Below are 7,461 nucleotides of genomic sequence, written 5' to 3'. Positions count from 1 at the left end.
AGTAGCCAGAATTACAGGCATGCACTACCACTCCCGGCTGATTTCTTTGGTTTATTGTAGAGATGAGATCTCGCTGCCCAGGTGGGTCTCGAACCCGCGGGCTCAGGCAATCCACTCACCTCAGCCTCCCAAAGGCGCGGGATTACAGGGCTGAGCCACCGAGCCCGGCAGTGCAAAACTCTTTAATACAAGTTCACCATACCAAACCCAGGCATGCATAAAAGGGGGTATATACCAGTTGGGGTTTATCCAGGGATGGGGTAGGTTTAATATTCCAACCATCAATTAATGTATTTCAATATACTAGCAGGAAAAAACCCATAAGATCATTTCAGTGAATTAAGAAGAAGCATTTACCAAAACTCAACACCCATAATGTTAAAACCTCTAATCAAAGTAGAAGGAAACATTCTCAATTGATAAAAAACGTTCAAAACAAAACAAAGCCTTATTGCTAAAGTCAACTGAATAATGAAAACTTGAACATTTGTAGGAACAGATCAAGGAGATGTCCATTCTCATTATTTCTATTCGCTATTTTACTAGAGATTTCCAGTCAGTGTAATAACATAAGGAAACGAAATAAAAGGCATACAAATTGAATAAGAAGCAGTAAAACTGTCTTTATTCGCAGGTGACATGGTCATGTATACAGAAAATCCTGAGGCATCTCTAAAAACATTACTGTAATAGATAACTAAGTTCAGCAAGTTCTCTGTAAGCAAAGTCAATATACAAAAAATCAATTTATCTCTATATACTAGGAACAAATAGAAAATGAAATATGAAACAACATATTTACAATAGCACCAGGAATGAAATATTTAAGGATATATATTCAATTTAGTCGTATAATTATATGCAACTATATTGCATTATATATATTATACATAATATACATATTATGTATATTATGTAGAATATATAACTATTTAGTGATACATAAAAAACTGTACACTGAACAATTACTAAATATTGCTAAAAGAAATTAAGGCCTACATAAGTGGAGAGAAACACATCTTGTTCAAAGAAGGAAGACTCAGTATTATGTTAATTTCTCCTCAATTGATCTATAGATTTAATGTAATCCCATTCAAAATTCCAGCGCAGTTTTTTTTTTTAATTTAACAAACTGATTCTAAAATTTACCTGGAAATGAAAAAAAAAAAAACTGAAATAGAAAAACTGACTTTGAAAAAAATTAACAACACAGGAGACTTACCGCTTTTTAATTTCAATACTTGCCATAAAACCACAGGAGTCAAGGCAGTGTGGCATAGGTATAAGGATAGACATATAAGTCAATGGAACAGAATAAAGATCCAAGAAATAAGTTCACACTTACATGGTCAATTAATGTTCAATAAAGGTGTCAAGGTAATTTAATGGGGAAATGATAGTCTTTTCAAAAATGGCCCAGGAGCAATGAACCCCCATACACACAAAAGTAAAAGAACTTGGATTTTTATCTTACACCATACATAAAATTTACTTAAAATAGATCATAGATTTAAAAGTAAAAGCTAAAGCTGTAAACTTTTGAAATAAAATATAGGAGAAATCTTCATGACCTTGAGGTAAGCAAATATTTTACAGGATACAAAAAGGACAAAGCACAAAAGAAAAAGTTGTGCACTGGAGCCTCATTCAACATTAAAAACATGTACATTTCAAAAAATTTTAATAAGAAATTAAAGCCAAGTAATTGACAGAGAAAAAATAGCCACAATATAAATTCCTGACAAAGAAGTTGTATCCAGGATATATAAAGAACTCAATAAAAGAAGACAAATGACTCAAATTTCAAAATGGGCAAAAACAGTTGAATGAACACTTCACAAAAGAAAACAGTGAGTAGCCAATAAACACATGGAAAGGCACTTAGCATCCTTGGTCAATGGAAAATATGAATTCAAACATGTAAAAAGAGTTTCTCCTTTATATTCTAAGATGGCTAAAATCTAAGTGAGGATACTGAATGTCCCAAAGATGAGGATCAGCTGGAATGTCCATCCATGGCTGGTCGGGAGAAACCACTTTGGAAGACAGCGTTGACAGTTTCTTAAGAAGTCAAACATATGAGGATACTTGCCTTGCAGTCTGACACTCCGCTTCTAGACATTTACCTAAGAGAAATGAAAACGCATGCTCACGGATACTTGTTCACCATTATTCATGGCCACTTTATTCTATTAATAGAGTTGAAACTGGAAAAGAGCCAATCGTCCACCACAGGAGGAAGACTGAAAGAAGAGTCGTATCCACATAAAGGAATTCTTACTCAGCAACGCAAAAGATCAGAATACCGATAGACACAATAGTATGCATGAGCAAAATGAGGCAAACAAAACAGAAGCACACACTGGATGACTTCATTTGCACTAAATTCGGACAAAATTAGCCTTTCATGATGCAATACAAAATAGATCAGAGTTTGCCTGGAGCCGGGGGTGAGAGTGAGGAGATTGGTTGCAGAGTGGATTTGGGGGGTAATAAAACTATTCTACATGTAATAGTGATGGCAACATATGTCTACATACTCATTAACACTCACCAAAAGTCTACACTTAAAATGAATACGTTTATGGTCTCTTAAGATTTTACCTCCTTTTTCTCCAAAAGGACACCAAATGGCGGATAACGCCGGTGCAGCGGGAGGGCCCGGGGGCCCCGGGGGCCCCGGAATGGGAAGCCGCGGTGGCTTTCGCGGAGGTTTTGGCAGCGGCCTCTGAGGCCGAGGTGGCGGCCAGGGTCAGGGTCAGGGGCGAGGCTGTGGAGCTCATGGAGGCAAGGCTGAGGACAAGGAGTAGATACCCGTCACCAAGTTGGGCCACTTGGTCAAGGACATGAAGATCAAGTCACTGGAGGAGATCTCTCTCTTCTCCCGGCCTATCAAGCAGTCTGAGATCATCGACGTTTTCCTTGGCGCCTCTCTGAAGGATGAAGTTTTGAAGATCATGCCTGTGCAAAAGCAGGACCGCACTGGCCAGCGGACTAGGTTCAAGGTGTTTGCTGCCATCGGGGACTACAATGGCCATGTCAGTCTAGGTGTTAAGTGCTCCAAAGAAGTAGCCACTGCCATTCGGGGGGCCATCATCCTGGTCGTGCTGTCCATTGTCCCTGTGCGGAGAGGCTACTGGGGGAACAAGATTGGCAAGCCCCATACTGTCCCTTACAAGGTGACTGGCCGCTGTGGCTCTGTCCTGGTGTCCCTTATCCCTGCCCCCAGGGGCACTGGCATCGTCTTGGCCCCCGTGCCTAAGAAACTGCTCGTGATGGCTGGCATTGATGACTGCTACACCTCAGCCAGGGGCTGCACTGCCACCCGGGGTAACTTCGCCAAGGCCACCTTTGATGCCATCTCTAAGACTTATAGTTACTTGAACCCTGACCTCTGGAAAGAGACAGTATTCACCAAGACTCCTTATCAGGAATTCACCGACCATCTCGTCAAGACCCACACCAGAGTCTCCATGAAGAGGACCCAGGCTCCAGCGGTGGCAACAACATAGGGTTTTCATACAAAAAAAAAGTGAACCAAGCCCCCCCCAAAAAAGATTTTACCTCAGTCAAGTTGATTTTGTAAAGTGTGATGGAGATTCCAGGGGCAAACACCAACCACTAGATGACATGGATGCTTGCAGTGGTACCCGGAGCCTGTTTATGAGGACACGGTGTACAATGAAGGACCCAACAGAATCTGCTGATGGGAGCACAAGGCTGGAGCGCCTTCCTCTCACGTTGCTGGCTGAGAACCAGACCGCATCTTCTGTATGTTGACTAATGAAAGGCATTAATCAGTGGAGTAGCATATTGAGTTTTGTTTTTCATGCTCACATCTGGCACTCATGTGGGTCCTCAATTGCGAGAGGCCAGACGGAAGACCTGGGGATGCAGTTAGATGGGTAGAAAGCGTGGGAAAGGGAGGACCGCTGAGAAAAATCAATTACAGTTAAAAGTGAAAAGACCTGGAAATTGATTTGCTGAAGGGATGGAGGGAGGGACTGGCAATCAAACAAAATAATCTACGGGAAAAAAACGTTTAGAAGGTGGGACAGCCCCACAAAAAGCGACCAAACGCCTCGAACAGACCCCTCAGGAGGAGTATTGTTGAAGAAAAAATTATTTCATGACACTTGTCCAGGCACAGTAGGGAAGGTTTTATTCAGGACCATGACGATAGGTGCAGGAACCACAGCAACAGGGTCTTGCAGTGGGAAAGAGAGATTAGGTCCGGCACCAACACAGCACAGGGAAGTGGGAATTCACCTTCAAAGGGGCAGGGTGCCGGTCAGTGGAGAAAATTGTCTATGAGAAAATGTCAGGGATTAGAGGGAGTCCGGCTAAACTGACCTAGCAGTGTTCTTGCTGGAGACAGACTGGGGTGATCGGACATCACCTAAGGGATGACAGAGGATGAGGGAACTGATGAGATATCGTTGAGGCTGATCAGATATCGATTATGGTAGGGGAGGTGCTGGCTAAACTAGCTTAGCAGGGTTTTTTACTAAAACTGAATTTTACAAGAAAGTGTATAGATGGGCCTAAGGAACAGTTCAGACACCTAGCTAAAGTTTGGTCAAACAAAGAATCTTTGTCAGTATCAGCAAGTGGCCAATAAACACATGAAAAGCTTAATATCATTCATCATCAGTGGAATGAATACAAATGAAATCTACTAAAATATGTCACTTTGCACCTGTGTGAATCGCCAGCATTTACTAGCCTGACATCATCTACTACTGGCTGAGAATGCAGAACAACAGAAATGCATATCACTTGTTACAACCACTTTGCAACTTTATCCATTCAAGTTGAGTCACACTGATTTCCCCCCCAGGTATATATCCTGATGCATAAACGCACCTTGACATGTACACAAGGGTGTCCTGTGACAAGATTGGTTACAGTAGCCCTGTCCACCTTAAATAAGAGGTTTCAGAAAGTATGAATAAGCACAGTTTCTTTGAGTCCAAAGCATGAGGTTAGCCACACATGAAATAAAGACTCTAAAAGAATGAGTCAGCATTTGAAAGTGGGGAAGTTAAGGTTTCACTTATACGGGAAGTTCACAGGGTTGCAACAGTTTCCACAGGTTAGTACCTACATAAGAGCGATTTGATTGTTTACAGCTTGCTATATTCCAAGGAAGATAATTTTATCTTTCTGTGAGGAGGGGTTGATCTGAAGGGGGTATCATCACTGACTCCCCATGGCCTTTTCTAACCATTTACAGGATAAAGCAGAAGTTGCAACTGCACGCTCCATGACTTGACTCAGGTCACACAGCCACATTCCTCTCAAAGCTCAAAATAATGCAAAATTCCAACACCTTTAAATTGGAATGATTTGATTTTACAGACCCACGCTGGAAACAAGCCAGACTTCTATCCTTGGCAGAACAGATACAGGAGTTGTGGTTTATTCTTATGATGAAATACTTAAGCAGCAGTAAAAGCGAACGAACTCCATCTGCACGCATAGATGCATCTCACAAGTGTCACGTGCGTGAAAAAGGCCAGACAAAAGAAGACACAGAGTACAATTGCATTTATATTAAGTTCTGCACCAAGTCATGCTAATACCTGGAGCCACACACACACAAAGTATACACATTTTAAAAGATTTTATCTATGGGTTACTTTTAGTTCGCCATCATCAGAAGTATCTGGGTGCCAATGGTAACCCCTTTGAGCACCACTTGCAATTGCAGAAGTCAAACGTGACTTGTATTCATCTTTTGTTGTTGGTATATATTGAGTATTACAATCTTTTTTCCCCCTTCTTCCCTCCCTCGTCCCCTAGTATTACAATTTTAATACAATTTTTTCCATTCTTAACATGTGTATACTTTTTTTGGCACCCCCTGTATCTGGTATTTAGGTATACATTCTCAGGTGGCATAACTATTGCAACAGTAACTAAAGCAAGGAAACCATCACCATTAAAGTCAAGACAGTGGTGTCAGCCTATGATAACCAAAAGGGTCAGAAATAGTTTGAAGAGTGTTTATTCAAGCCCAAAGTTTGAGGTTGAACCACTTGGGAGGCACAGATTCTAAAGAATGGAAGTCAGTCTTCCAAAGTAGATCTTCAAAGTCTGAAGTTGTTCACAGAGACAAAGTTTAGGGAAGCTTGACATAATTTCCACATCTTTCTGTATAAGGCTTAATACATAGTTATGACAATCTGATGAGTGGATGTGGTCTTTTTCTTTTGGGAAGGGTATATGAAGCATTCTACCTGGAAGAGGTAACAGTTATGTGGTCTTGGTGACCATCTGGTTCAAATCAGGTACAGGACAACAGAGGAGGCAGTTAATCTATAATAAAGGCCGGTGATTGGAGGAGTGAGGTATGGTCTCTGTCTCTCCCAGTCATTCACCAAACAAGAACAATGAGAAACAGAGTTAAGCTATCATTTAAGAAGCAGAAGTTGCAAACGCCCTCCGTGACTTAGTCTCCAGGGCTTGGAGGTTCTGAAATTGTATTGTATTTTATTTTATTTTTGTATAAATAAAATAAAATACTCTGCCAAAGGGCAGAGTGTCCCTGCCAAGGTGCTGACAATATGCCATGTCTCAATTCAAATGACGGCTGCACAGGTGTACACTTTAGAACTGCATATTGCACACTGAGTAGTGATGGGTTTCACGCACTTTTCTTTAAGCAGGTGAAGGAGTTTAGGAAATGCCAACCCAAATATGCCACTTTGGTATGCTGCTTCCTTCCAATGGAGGGCCCTTGGGGAGCAGCGAATGCAGAATGTGGAGAGCGGCTTTCTTGGGGCTTGCCTTGTCTGCCTAAAAACTGGACCCTCCAGAAAGACCTCAATTGTCATAAGTCCCCTCCTGGGAATTTTACCTATCGGGAAAGGTTAACTCTGATCACAAGAGGGGAAACCAGCGGTTGATACCAGCCCAGGTAAGCTACGACCACCTGAGAAAACTTTTACCTGAGTAACAAGGCAAACTGTATGCACCATACAGTTTCTCCCTCACCTTTCCCGAACGTGTGTCACTGACACCTCCCAGAAGCACCAAGCCCTGTAGCTCAGGATGCTAATAAGCTTCAATCATCTATTCCTTCTTAAAGTCTCACATTCTGTAAGACTCCTGTGCACATGTCCGCAAGTGAGTAAGGTTTTTCTCCTATCAATCCGTCTCACGTCGATTTAATTTGTAGCTCAGTCAAAGATCCTAGAAGGGTAGAGAGAATCCATTTTTCACTCCTTCACGCATTCCACTTCACATTTTAAGAATGTCAACAAGGTCAGCCGAATAAGGGAGTCACTGAAGGCTTCAAATGCACAGGATCACTGGTGCACTGCTGCACAGGCTGTGCACTGCACAATGCCAGAGGGCACCACTCACACAGACACCAATGATCCCAAGGGGCAGTCAAGAGAGGACCAAGCACCTCATCCTGAGCTTAGACTGGTGCTCCTTGGGAGAAGAAGGAAA

At 41.9% G+C, this 7,461-nt stretch overlaps 1 pseudogene across 1 annotated transcript; it reads left to right on the top strand.

The window, feature by feature from the left end:
* The first annotated feature begins 2,610 nt into the window (after window positions 1–2,610).
* LOC103251101 lies at window positions 2,611–3,512 on the top strand (annotated as a pseudogene). Its single transcript, XR_002481451.1, has one exon. The product of XR_002481451.1 is annotated as a 40S ribosomal protein S2 pseudogene (transcript).
* The last annotated feature ends 3,949 nt before the right edge of the window (window positions 3,513–7,461 follow it).

This window comes from Carlito syrichta, unplaced genomic scaffold (genome assembly GCF_000164805.1).
Source record: "Carlito syrichta isolate Samal-C Ts95f unplaced genomic scaffold, Tarsius_syrichta-2.0.1 Scaffold136066, whole genome shotgun sequence".
Taxonomy (NCBI): Eukaryota; Metazoa; Chordata; class Mammalia; order Primates; family Tarsiidae; genus Carlito; species Carlito syrichta.
Note: the sequence above shows the minus strand (reverse complement) of the source record. Positions and strands in the feature narration are given on the sequence as shown.